The sequence below is a fragment of the Bombina bombina genome, chromosome 12 (assembly GCF_027579735.1).
Source record: "Bombina bombina isolate aBomBom1 chromosome 12, aBomBom1.pri, whole genome shotgun sequence".
NCBI lineage: Eukaryota > Metazoa > Chordata > Amphibia > Anura > Bombinatoridae > Bombina > Bombina bombina.
The window spans coordinates 29834917-29849659 of NC_069510.1; the positions used below are offsets into that span (position 1 = coordinate 29834917).

General features: G+C 38.6%; 1 protein-coding gene across 1 annotated transcript in view; it reads right to left on the bottom strand.

Annotated features, from left to right (window-relative positions):
- The window catches only part of GPSM1 (G protein signaling modulator 1), a 594912-nt gene that overhangs the window by 433288 nt on the left and 146881 nt on the right, over positions 1-14743 (bottom strand). The window lies entirely within an intron of this gene.

The window sequence follows — 14743 nt, forward strand, 5'->3', positions numbered from 1 at the left end:
AGTCAAAAATAAACGTTCATGATTCAGATAGAGCATGTCATTTTAAACATTTTTCCAATGTACTTTCATTATCAATTTTGCTTTGTTCACTTGGTATTCCTAGCTGAAAGCTAAACCTAGGAGGCTCATATGCTAATTTCTTATCCCTTGAAGGCCGCCTCTTATCTGAATGCATTTTGACATTTTTTCACAACTAGAGGGCGTTAGTTCATGTGTGCAATATAGACAAACATTGTGCTCACTCTCGTGGAGTTACCTCAGTCAGCACTGATTCGCTAAAATGCAAAAGAACTGAGATAAGGGGGCAGTCTGCAGAGGCTTAGATACAAGGTAATCACAGAGATAAAAAGTATATCAATATAACTGTGTTGGTTATGCAAAACTAGGGAATAGGTGATAAAAGGGATTATCTATTTTTTTTTAAAACAATAAAAAATTAGGTGTAGACTGTCCCTTTAATAAGAGTGTTTGTTTAATATATGCATTACTGACCCTAAATTCCTGTTTAACTTAAGCAAAGATAATAAAACACACAGGTATGGTCCCGCTAGGGAGTCGCAAGCCTTGCAGCACCTTAGCAGGAAACAGCAGGTAATTAGTGGTAACTACGTGTGGCTGCCATTACTAATCGGCTTTAGAGCATGTCATTTTTTCCTTTAAATTAATATAAAAAATGTACATCAAGTTACAAGAAAACTTCCTTTGAAAAGCTCACTTATAAAGCCTATTTGAATTCACCCTTTCTTTATTTCCAAATCTTCAGAGGGCAGTAGCAATGGCTGGCAGAGTTTGTCACAATCACCATTTGATGACACGCTGCAGCCCACCGGGAAATCTCCTGGTATCCTGTTAGGCCAATCCGGCTTTGGCCCATGGCACACCCTGACTCTGCCCAACCTCACAAATGGCACGACCAGTCCACACTTGCAGACCCGCCCTTATCGAAGCTCTACCCAAAAAACATTGGTGTCCCTTTGCCAACAACTCCCCCTCCCTATCCTAGAAACCTTCCTGAAACCCTTGGGAGATATGATATTTTACTATATAATTTGTTTAAATAAGCTTACGATTGTAGATACAGACTTAAAGGGATATGAAACACACAAGTTTTTGTTGATGACTCAGAGCGATTTTAAACAACTTTCTAATTTACTTCTATTACCAATTTTTATTTGTTTTCTAGTTATCTATTGTTGAAAAGCAGGAATGTATGCTTAGGACCGGGCACTTTCAGGAGCACTATATGGCAGCAATTTTGCAAAAATGTTATCCATTTGCATGAACACTAGCACGATTTCCTGCCATGTAATGCACTAGATGCCTACCTAGGTATCTTTTCAACACAGAATATTATGGGAATGAAGAAACTTTGATAATAGAAGTAAATTGGGAACTGTTTTTAAAATGGTATCCTCTGCCTGAATCACAAAAGATAATTTTTGGGTTTCATATCCCTTAAAGGTAATAAAAGTGCAATAGTAAAATGCTTTAATACACTAAAGTACTACAGCATGCCTCTAACTATGATTTTACCACCGATAAAGGGATAGTACATAACATATGCTCCAGAGCACTTCTATCGTTAGAGGCGATTGAGTATTTTACTATTGCATTTTATGACATTGGAGTAGACTTTTCTTAATATATTTTTTTTGGAGTACTTAGAGGTACTTTAGAATAGACCCTGGGCTCGACCTAGGGAGCAGTTTAACGCCCACCATGCCAACAAATCAATTGCCAATACTGGGAAGTTGGGGAGACATCCGAGTTGATTGATCTGGTCGCTGATTGGTTAGCGGCTTTGTTACCTCAATCCATATTGATAACGGTGATAGTTAATAATCTGACAACAATTTTTATTTTTTTTAGATATCTAGTGCCATATACTTCTTATTTGCAAAATTCTACAACCAAGTCCAGATACACAGGGGGCGCCACAGAGTCCAGCACAATAATGGATCTAGAACCAAGTCTAGATACACAGGGGGCGCCACAGATGAGGTAGATTTAAATAGTAAACAAAGTGATATGTTTTTAGGAGAAGGTAGATTTAAATAGTAAAGGAAGTGATATGTTTTTATGCCTGACGAATCGGTCAGTAGACTGAGAAACGAGTAGCGTACCACACACTTATGCACTTGTGAGTGCTCAATTGTTTTTATGCATGTTTTATCTATATTAAAAGTGTGTTTTAAATCTATCACTTCGTCCTATCGATCTATATGATGATCATTTGAAACTGCCGACTAGCCTGGATTAGCAATACCGCCGCTGCCTTTTTGGATTGTAAATCCTGCAGACTTTGGAGCATATCTTTCCCTAGTGCTTCCAAGGACCGGTAGATCAGCAAGCTGGGGCGCTGTAAGACCCCAGTCTGCCTCCAACAGCACAACTGAGTGCTGCCTCTTTTGTGAGTATACTGTGAGCAAGAGAGAACAACTGAAATTTGCCTGCCTTTATATAGCTGATATGCACAAGAAAGTGACTCTTCTGTCTTTCAGACGGTGGCTTGTTTGTTACCCCTTTCATTTGGATTTCTTACCCCCCCCCCATTAAGAACTCATCAATGGAAGGCAGATCCTGCAGCACTTTATGGAAGTTAATGAATCCTATGATTGCAGTGTATGGCCAAAACATGTCAGGACCCACCCATGTGGGGGTGTGAAGTTTTTAAAGGGACACTGAACCCAAATTTTTTCTTTCCTGATTCAGATAGAGCATGCAATTTTAAACAACTTTCTAATTTACTCCTATTATCAATTTTTCTTCGTTCTCTTGCTTTCTTTATTTGAAAAAGAAGGCATCTAAGCTATTTTTTGGTTCAGAACCATGGAAAGCACTTGTTTATAGGTGGGTGAATTTACCCACCAATCAGCAAGAACAACACAGTGTGTTCACCAAAAATGGTCCGGCATCTAAACTTACATTCTTGCCTTTCAAATAAAGATATCAAGAGAATGAAAATAATTTGATAATAGGAATAAATTAGAAAGTTGCTTAAAATTGCATGCTCTATCTGAATCACGATAGAAAACATTTGGGTTCAGTGTCCCTTTAAATATACTCTGGATATGCCAAAATTATTTTACCTTCCATCAAGTGTTCTGAGAATGTGCCCTCCTTTCATGAATTGCTAACACTGCATTTAAATGTCGCTCGGGTTGATGAACCTGGAGAGCTAGTGCAAAGTATTGTGGAACTCGATAACCACGTGGGCAAGAGACACTGATGTCACAGAGCAGGACCACACAGTGAAAAAGTAGAGAGGATCCAGGATATAGGACTCTCGTGATACATGCTAGAGTCTTTTTCACCTTAAGATGGCGATCCAAGGATTTCTTTAAAGGGACACTGAACCCAATTTTTTTCTTTCATGATTCAGATACAGCATGCAACTTTAAGCAACTTTCTAAGTTACTCCTATTATCAATTTTTCTTTGTTCTCTTGCTATCTTTATTTGAAAAAGAAGGCATCTAAGCTATTTGTTTGGTTCAGGACCCTAGAAAGCACTTGTTCATTAGTGGATGAATTTATTCACCAATCAGCAAGAACAACCCAGGTTGTTCACCAAAAATGGGCCGGCATCTAAACTTACATTCTTGCATTTCAAATAAAGATACCAAGAGAATGAAGAAAATTAGACAATAAGAGTAAATTAGAAAGTTGCTTAAAATTGCACGCTCTATCTGAATCACAAAATATTTTTTTTTGGGTTCAGTGTCCCTTTAAGGACCAGTAAATACAGTAGATTTGCATAAACAATAAATGCCTGATAAAAAGACAATACAATAGCACTTAGTCTGAACTTCAAATGAGTAGTAGATTTTTTACTGACAAATTTCAAAGTTATATCTATTTCCACTCCTCCTGTATCATGTGACAGCTATCAGCCAATCACAAATGCATATATGTATATTCTGTGAATTCCTGCACATGCTCAGTAGAAGCTGTGACTCAAAAAGTGTAAATATAAAAAGACTGTGCACACTTTGTTAATGCAAGTAAATGTAAAAGTTGTTTAAAATTGCATGCTCTATCTGAATCATGAAAGTTTAATTTTGACTTAAGTGTACCTTAAGAAAGCAAAATTGCAGAGACAGAGAGGAAGTGCAAAATCATCGAGAGAGACAGAAAGCACAAGAAGAGTGTTTTAAAGTGTCGGTAAACGTCCCCTTTGTCTAAACAGATACAGATTAGACGGCATGTGCAATTCGTTTTCGGACGAAGTTTGTTTTTGGCTGAATTTAGGCCAATTCGGAGATTCGAATGCATCCGAATTTCCGTATCGCCACCATAACTAAAATCCCAAAAAATTCCGAAAATGAATAAATCAGTTTACGAATTTTCGGATCCATTCTTTATTCATATTCGGAATTTTTAAACAGCCAATAGGATTTAAGCAGCTCTAATTCCTATTCGCTGATTTAAATTTTTCAGCCAAAAGGAATGCAACGGTACCCCAATATAAAAGGGGTACCTTGAATTGAAACCTCAGTGTGTGGCGGACAATCACATGAAGAGGACCTCCACTTCGGACAGATGGACCTCCGCCTATTAACCGCTCTACCTCTGCAGGGATGAAGAAGATGCCGGTCCCGCGATGGATTAAGATGGAGCCGCCTGGATGAAGATCTTTCGCTGGACTTCAGCAACTGTGAGTTCTGATTTTGGGGTTAGTGTTAGGTTTGTTTGTTTTTTGGCGTTTTTTTTTTTTTTTTTTTTTAAACAGGGTATTAGAATAGGAATATTTTTTATTATTTTGGAAAATGGGATTTTTTTTAATTTTTTTTTTAGATTAGGCATTTTTTATTTTTAATGGGCCGAAAAAGAGCTGAATGCCCCTTTAAGAGCAATGCCCATACAAATGCCCTTTTCGGGGCAATGGGTAGATTAGGTTTATTTTTATTTTGTGGGTTTGAGGGTGGGGGTTTGTAATGTTAGGGGGTGTTTGTTTTTATTTTTTTGCAAAAGAACTGTTAACTTTAGGGCAATGCCCTACAAAAGGCCCTTTTAAGGGCCCTTGGTAGTTTATTATAGATTAGGTTTTTTTTACTTTGGGGTGGGTTTTTTGTTTTTTTAACGGGGTATTAGAATAGGAATCATTTTCATTTTTTTGGATAATTTTGTTTGTTATTTTTTGTAATGGTATTTTTTTTCTTTTTTGTAAATTTTAGTGTTTATTATTTTTTGTAATTGCAGTTTTAATTTTTAAGTAATCAGGTTTTTTTTATTTTTAGTAATGTTTTATTAGTGTAAGCTTAAGTTTTATTTTTATTTCACAGGTAAGTTTGTATTTATTTTTAAATAGGTAGTTAGTTAATAATCGTAACATTAATTTAGGTCTATTTTAATTATGTTACAGTTAGGGGGTGTTAGGTGTAGGGGTTAATATAGTTTAATTTAGGTTGTTGGGATGTGGGGGGTGGCGGTTTCGGGGTTAATAGCTTTCTTTAGTGTCCGCGATGTGGGTGGAGGCAATGGTTTTAGATAATTTTGTTTCGGCAATCGCTGGCATATTAGTTATATTAAGTTAAATCGTTTTTCGGATCCTTTCGTTTTTTCAGATCCATTCTTTATTCATATGTATTATTTTATTCTAAACTTTAGAATAGAATAATTAATATGAATAAAGAATGGATCCGAAAAAACGAACGGATCCGAAAAAATTATTTAACTTAACATAACTAATTTGCCAAAACTATTTTTAACTAAACTAAATTTGCCAAAAGGAAATGATTTATTTAACTAATGAAAACGAAACAAAAGTGTTGCACATGTCTAATACAGATATTTTAGATGGAGCTGAATTCATCGGTTGTAATGAAGATTATACGTCACTTTTGAATGTAGTGATGAAATTCTAATACACCGCGCTTTGGCTACCCACTTCAAAAAGGAAATTTAGGCTTACCCGATAAATTTATTTCTTTTACAATATGACAAGTCCACGGATTTCATCCTTACTTGTGGGATTTATCCTCCTGCTAACAGGAAGTGGCAAAGATCACCACATCAGAGCTGTATATATAGCTCCTCCCTTCCCTCCACCTCCAGTCATTCGACCGAAGTTAGGAAGAGAAAGGAAAAGCCAAAGGTGCAGAGGTGACAGGGTGGCCCGAGGACTGGTCATATCGTAAAAGAAATAAATTTATCAGGTAAGAATAAATTTCCTTTTCTTTTACAAGATATGACGAGTCCACGGATTTCATCCTTACTTGTGGGATACAATATCAAAGCTACAGGACACGGATGAAATGGAGGGACAACGGAAGGCACCACTGCTTGAAGAACCTTTCTCCCAAAACCAGCCTCAGAAGAAGCAAAAGTATAAAATTTGGAAAATTTGGAAAAAGTGTGAAGAGACGACCAAGTTGCAGCCTTGCAAATCTGTTCAACAGAAGCATTGTTTTTAAATGCCCATGAGAAAGCCACAGCCCTAGTAGAATGAGCCGTAATTCTTTAAGGAGGCTACTGTCAAGCAGTCTCATATGTCAGACGGATGATACTCTTCAGCCAAAAAGAAAGAGTGGTAGCCGTAGCTTTCTGACCCTTACGCTTTCCAGAAAAAACAATGAATAATGAAGATGATTGACGGAAATCCTTAGTCGCCTGCAAGTAAAACTTCAAGGCACGGACCACGTCCACGTTATGCAACAAACGCTCCTTCTCAGAAGAAGGATTAGGACATGATGAAGGAACAACAATTTCCTGATTAATATTCTTATTTGAAACAACCTTAGGAAGGAACCAAGGTTTAGTATGTAAAACCACCTTATCGGAATGAAAGATAAGATAAGGCGAGTCACATTGTAACGCTGAAAGCTCTGAAACTCTACGAGCAGAAGAAATAGCAACCAAAAATAAAACTTTCCAAGATAACAACTTAATATCTATGGAATTCATGGGTTCAAACGGAACCCCTTGAAGACCATTAAGAACTAAATTCAAACTCCAGGGTGGAGCAATTGGTCTAAACACAGGCTTGATTCTGGTCAGAGCCTGACAGAAAGACTGAACATCTGGAACATCTGCCAAACGTTTGTGTAGTAAAATTGACAAAGCAGAGATTTGTCCATTTAAGGAACTTGCTGATAACCCTTTCTCCAATCCTTCTTGGAGAAAAGACAGAATCCTGGGAATCCTAACTCTACTCCATGAGTAGCCTTTGGATTCACACCAAAAAAAGATATTTACGCCATATCTTATGGTAGATCTTTCTAGTGACAGGCTTACGTGCCTGAATCAAAGTATCAATGACCGAATCAGAGAACCCCCGCTTGGATTAAAATCAAGCGTTCAATCTCCAAGCAGTCAGTTGCAGAGAAACTAGATTTGGGTGTTGGAAGGGTCCCTGAATGAGAAGGTCCTGCCTCAATGGAAGCTTCCACAGCGACAGAGAGGACATGTCCACTAGATCGGCATACCAAGTCTTGCAAGGCCACGCAGGCGCGATTAGAATTACTGAAGCCCTCTCCTGTTTGATCCGAGCAATCACCCGGGGAAGGAGAGCAAACCGTGGAAACACATAAGCTAGGTTGAACGACCAAGGCACCTCCAAGGCATCTATCAGTTCGGCCTGAGGATCCCTTGACCTGGATCCGTATCTCGGAAGCTTGGCATTCTGACGAGACGCCATCAGATCCAACTCCGGTCTGACCCATCTAAGAATCAGGGTGGCAAAGACCTCCGGATGGAGTTCCCACTCCCCCGGATGGAACGCCTGACTGCTTAAAAAGTCCGCTTCCCAGTTGTCTACTCCTGGGATATAGATTGCTGACAGATAACAAGAGTGAGTCTCCGCCCACCAAATTATCTTGGATACTTCTGTTATCGCTAAGGAACTTCTTGTTCCTCCCTGATGATTGATGTAAGCCACAGTCGTGATGTTGTCCGACTGAAAGCGGATGAATTTGGCCGAAGCCAACTAAGGCCAAGCCTGAAGCGCATTGAATATTGCTCTCAATTCCAGAATATTGATTGAAAGAAGAGTCTCCGACTGAGTCCACACACCCTGAGCATACAGGGAATTCCAGACTGCACCCCAACCCAGTAGGCTGGCGTCCGTCATCACTATCACCCATGAGGGTTTGCAGAAGCACGTCCCTTGGGACAGATGATCCTGCGACAATCACCAAAGAAGAGAGTCTCTTGTCTCCTGATCCAGATCTATCTGAGGAGACAAATTTGCATAATCTCCATTCCACTGCCTGAGCATGCTCAGCTGTAGTGGTCTGAGATGAAAACGAGCAAACGGAATGATGTCCATTGCCGCCACCATTAATCCAATTACCTCAATGCATTGGGCCACTGATGGCCGAGGATTGGACTGAAGGGCTCGGCATGTATTTAGAATCTTTAACTTTCTGATCTCCGTCAAGAAAATGTTCATAGATATGGAATCTATTAGAGTTCCCAAGAAGGGAACCCTTGTATGTAGAATTAATTAACTCTTTTCTAGATTCACCTTCCACCCGTGAGTCCTCAGAAAGGACAGAACCATGTCTGTATGAGACTTTGTCAGATGGTAAGACGACGCCTGGATCAGAATATCGTCCAGATAAGGCGCCATTGCAATGCCCCGCGGCCTGAGAACCGCCAGAAGTGACCCCAGAACCTTTGTGAAGATCCTGGGAGCTGTGGCCAACCCGAAGGGAAGAGCCACAAACTGAAAATGTTTGTCCAGAAAGGCAAACCTTAGGAACTGGTGATGATCCTTGTGGATAGGAATATGAAGATATGCATCCTTCAAGTCCACGGTAGTCATATATTGACCCTCCTGGATCAATGGCAGAATTGTTCGAATAGTCTCCATCTTAAAGGATGGGACTCTGAGAAACTTGTTTAGACTCTTTAGATCTAAAATGGGTCGAAACGTGCCCTCTTTTTTGGGGACCACAAAAAGATTTGAGTAAAACCCCTGTCCCTGTTCCAGTCTTGGAACGGGACGAATTACTCCCATAGTAGAGAGGTCTTTTACACAACATAAGAACGCCTCTCTTTTTATCTGGTCTACAGACAATCGTGAAAGAAGAAACCTCCCCCTTGGGAAAGAATTTTTGAATTCCAGCTGATACCCTTGGGACACGATTTCCAGTGTCCAAGGATCCTGAACATCTCTTACCCAAGCTTGGGCAAAGAGAGAAAGTCTGCCTCCTACTAGATCCGGTCCCGGATCGGGGACCGCCCCTTCATGCTGTCTTGGTAGCAGCAGCGGGCTTCTTGGGTTGTTTACCCTTGTTCCAAGCCTGGTTGGATCTCCAGACGGACTTGGCCTGAGCAAAATTCCCTTCCTGCTTAACGGAAGAAGAGGAAGAAGAGGGGACTCCTTTAAAGTTCCGAAAGGAACGAAATTTATTTTGTTTACCCCTCAGTTTAGCAGTTCTATCCTGAGGTAGGAGATGACCCTTACCTCCTGTGATGTCAGAAATGATTTCTTTCAAGTCAGGCCCAAATAAGGTCTTATAGAAATATTATGTAGAAAAAATGGATATAACAGAGCACTCAAATGGTACTAGTAATGAATGGTTTTATATGATGAGTTTGCAGGATAGGGTAATATAAAACATAACTTTTAATATTTGTTAAAATTAAAATATATTGTGACAAACATTCACACAATCAGGTGTATATAAAAACATTTAAAATAAATGATAAATGCTGAGATACCCGGTATTAACCATTAACAGTGTGTTAAGTGGGTAGGTCTGGCAAGGAAGCACCATAAAATGCTCACGGATTGCACGGAAACTAGTCTAAAAAGAGGATTGACCTCACACAAAATTAACTGACTGGTGCAATACTGGAGCGGTGCTATCACTTGTCAGAATCCCACACAATTGAATTAGCTCAAATAAAGTTGCACTAACACTCCTATAATTGTGCTGTAGTGAGCCTGTTCACAATTCAGCAGCCAAAAACAATTACCAACAAAGTAACTATGTGTCCATATCTAATATCACAGTTACGGTATTTAACACGCTGACAAATTAACACTCAGCATTTAACAGAGCGCCTGATGCGCATTTCGCCACGTCCGTGGCTTTCTCAAAGGCTAACCCGTCCTGCCTCATACTAAGAGCTTAAATATCACTTGGAGCCAATCGCGGGTGAGTATTCGTACACACCCCTAAGTACTGGCCAATCACCTATAATCTGTCCTATTGGTTAGTCGGACGTCACATGACTTTGCGATGACATGTACCGGTAGGCGTGATCTATCACGCTAATGTCAACAATAGTGAGCGTGAACACTCAGGAGGATTCGATCAGAGGGAAATAAGTCCTGTGTTGTTTATACTTGGTTACATATGTTTCTGATATCGTCCGGTGAACGATTTGTATGTTACATGTCAGAATACCACCACCAATATTTGTGATACTAGTTTTTAGGTGTATCATACAATTATTATAAGCGGCGGTTAACCCTATCTTAATTTCAAAAGAAATATATATATATAGTTAGATATATGGTTACAGGGAAAAATCATCAGGGTATATTTCGTGTCTGCCATACACAGTTATTCGGGTTTATATTGAGACACCACACATTGCCAATAGGATTATACCATAAGGAGCAAAAAAACACTATCAAGTAAATACTCCTAAATACAATATTATTTAAGAACTCCACATTGTGTGATTAAAGAAATATTATTGTAACATACATGCTTATTTCTCATTCCGACCATAATAGCTTCATATCTTGGTACTATATAATAACTGCAATATATGCAATGGGTTACAGATCATAAGTAACTTCATGTCTTTATCCATATCAATTATGGTGTAGTGTATATAGCCACAGATATATCTACATTAACCATCTTAGTGCCAAACTTAATTAAAGATCTCATGACACAAGAGACTTCATTCACAATGATTATGTTAATTTGCACATCTTAAACTGTCTCTTTGAAACATTGAGTATCACAAAAGCCATATTAATTTGAATAAGAATTTCTTTGAATCTTATTTCATGCTCTATCGTCTATTAATAAAGTAAACACATAATTAAATTTATGGCTATGTGTCTTTATTTGCTCTGTTGAAATTAATGTGTATATCTGAGTGTTAATGGCTATAGGATGATTTATATTCCTAATATTAGATAAATTATCAAGCGGATAAGAGTTGATTGTAACATATGTTGTTAAATTTTAACAAATATCAACTGACTGACCCTTATTATTGGTCATAATAGTATCCAAACCAGTATTTTGATTATCAAATTCACAAGAAGGAGTTATATCCATCTTGTTCATTGAGACCTAATGGTGCCAGGGTGTCTAACCAGAATATCCAGCGGCACTCAGCTTGGAGTAGCATGCTTTCCACATTTCCTGCTCTAATACCTGGTTTTATTACTTGTAGTACTGATGCTTTAAGTTCGGGTTTGGTGCCATGATTCTTTAGATAATGCTTGGCAACAGGGGTGAGATTCTTGCCTTTCTCTTGGTCTTTCAGACAGTTCTTTATACTACTTATATGTTCACCCAGTCGCGTACGTAGCTCTCGTGTGGTTATCCCGATGTACCTTTTGCCACATTTACATAGTAGGCAATATACCACATTTTTGGTTTTACAATTGGCAAAGCCTAGCATCCGTTCACCGGACGATATCAGAAACATATGTAACCAAGTATAAACAACACAGGACTTATTTCCCTCTGATCGAATCCTCCTGAGTGTTCACGCTCACTATTGTTGACATTAGCGTGATAGATCAAGCCTACCGGTACATGTCATCGCAAAGTCATGTGACGTCCGACTAACCAATAGGACAGATTATAGGTGATTGGCCAGTACTTAGGGGTGTGTACGAATACTCACCCGCGATTGGCTCCAAGTGATATTTAAGCTCTTAGTATGAGGCAGGACGGGTTAGCCTTTGAGAAAGCCACGGACGTGGCGAAATGCGCATCAGGCGCTCTGTTAAATGCTGAGTGTTAATTTGTCAGCGTGTTAAATACCGTAACTGTGATATTAGATATGGACACATAGTTACTTTGTTGGTAATTGTTTTTGGCTGCTGAATTGTGAACAGGCTCACTACAGCACAATTATAGGAGTGTTAGTGCAACTTTATTTGAGCTAATTCAATTGTGTGGGATTCTGACAAGTGATAGCACCGCTCCAGTATTACACCAGTCAGTTAATTTTTTGTGAGGTCAATCCTCTTTTTAGACTAGTTTCCGTGCAATCCGTGAGCATTTTATGGTGCTTCCTTGCCAGACCTACCCACTTAACACACTGTTAATGGTTAATACCGGGTATCTTTATCATTTATTTTAAATGTTTTTATATACACCTGATTGTGTGAATGTTTGTCACAATATATTTTAATTTTAACAAATATTAAAAGTTATGTTTTATATTACCCTATCCTGCAAACTCATCATATAAAACCATTCATTACTAGTACCATTTGAGTGCTCTGTTATATCCATTTTTTTCTACATAATATTTCTATATTTATCCAGGATATTGAGCACCCCCCACCCTATCAATTAGTATAAAAAGGGAAAACGTATTTCCTCCTGTTTATTAGGAATAATTATGTTGGGGACCGAATATGTATTATATTTCTAAAGTATCTCACTACGTTAATTTCTAAAACTGTTTATGTCTATCCGCTGTTTAGGACAGCACTCTGAGACTCAACTAAGTTGAAATAAGTTCTTACCCAGAGAGGTAATTGACTAGCCAAATCATCTACACAGACATATATAAAAATGTCACATAGTCTGTCACAAGACTTTAAAAATAGACAGGACCAGAGACTGAGGGATATAGATAAAACCTTTGCACTAGCCTGTGACACAGAAACTACTCTTGATACTATAATAGACAATTGGGAAGATGGTCTGAAATCTCTGAATTATTTAATTAGAAAACACACGCGCTCTTTCTGGAATAAGAGCGCGTATGATAAATACCTGGCCAAACATATCATCCCTAGAGGTCTTAGAGTACGCCTATTTCCTACCTTCTCTTTACATATTGATACCTATAAAGACAGATGGGAGCAGGCACTAATTAACTGTTCCGAAATACTGGTTGCAATCTTATCAGACTATGAAACAGAAGTCATGTCTGAGTTAGATAAGGAAATTACTGAATACAATATAAAGTTACAAAAATTTGAAACACTTGATAAGTTTAAACAATCATACAAAGAGATGAGAGAGGAACTAGATAAAAGGGAGAAAGAGATAATACAGACTAAGTGCTCTAAAATGAAGAGAGACATGAAAGACTTTGAAAAGGGAAAGATATTTACATGGGATGATAAACAACCCAGACGAAGACCACCTAATAGCCTACCACCACCTAAAACTACACATCAGTCAGACTGTGAGTCCTCGGCGGTAGAGGACAGTGATTCAGAGAGCAATATCAACAGACCAAGCACAAGTAGTTTTTTAGGGAGGGATACAACCCACCTAGACAAAGATACGAGAGACCAACAAGAAGGGGGAAAAGAAAACAGAACCCTACGAGATCGAGCGAGGTGGGGGTACAGATCCGACAGTGGGTACAGGAGAAGGGAGGACTGGGGGAAGCGCCTGAGATGGTAAATGAGGATAGTGACAAATTGCAAGTTATAAACCTTACACAAAAAGTAATTACAGAAACACAAAATCATGTTCTATCCCGAGGCCTGTCATTCTCACCCTCCCCTCCTTTGAATAAATTTGATTTAATAAAGGACTTACATCTTTACTGCAGAAAATTGATATTAAAGAAAATGTATAGTACCCATGAGGACAGTACAACTACTGATCTCCAAACGTTAGATACTTTGATTGAACTATTAAACGAAAGCGAAGAACCGGTAATAGGTACAAACGATAAGTTTCTTGATAAACAGATCAGACTCAAATCCAATTACATGCCACCGACCTCTAAGGTACCACAAATTGAGGTCTTTTTGAGAATGGTCATGCATGACTTCCTCGAATTACCTGATATAAAAGTAAGAAATATTACAAAGAAAGAAGAGGAAGCATTAAAAGAAATCAGTTCGTGGGATTATGTGATCATCAAACCATCGGACAAGGGAGGGAATATTGTGATCTGGGAGAAGGATAAATATATTGTTGAAGCAAATAGACAATTGAAAGATCGCAAATGCTATAAACATTTATTTTCAAATCCTACATCTCAATTTCTGACTGACTATCTCAAACTGATCAATGAGGCCAAGGCAGACAATTTAATCAGCCCGAAGGAATGGTCGTTCTTACAGGTTAAGAACCCAAGGATTGCCACCATTTACTTTTTGCCCAAAATTCACAAGAATAAAGATACACCGCCGGGGAGACCTATTGTCTCCAGCATGAATAGTTTATGTAAACAAGGGAGTAAATTTTTGGATCTATACTTGAGAGAGATAGTATGGGCTCTGCCATCCTACACCCAGGACACTATGGATGTTCTAAGCAAAGTGAATGATCTAATACTTGACAAAGATTCCTTTTTGGTCACCTGCGACATAGAATCGCTCTATACTTCAATTAAACATGAATATGGAATAAGAGCTGTTGAATTCTTCCTAAGCATGCAATCTAATGACAGATCTGAGAGAAATAAGTTTGTGATTAGATTATTGCAATTTGTACTGACACATAACTACTTTGTTTTTAATGACAATTTCTACTTACAAATTCAGGGTACCGCCATGGGGTCATCATGCGCCCCTACATATGCTAATATCTACCTAGGGTGGTGGGAGAGTGAATT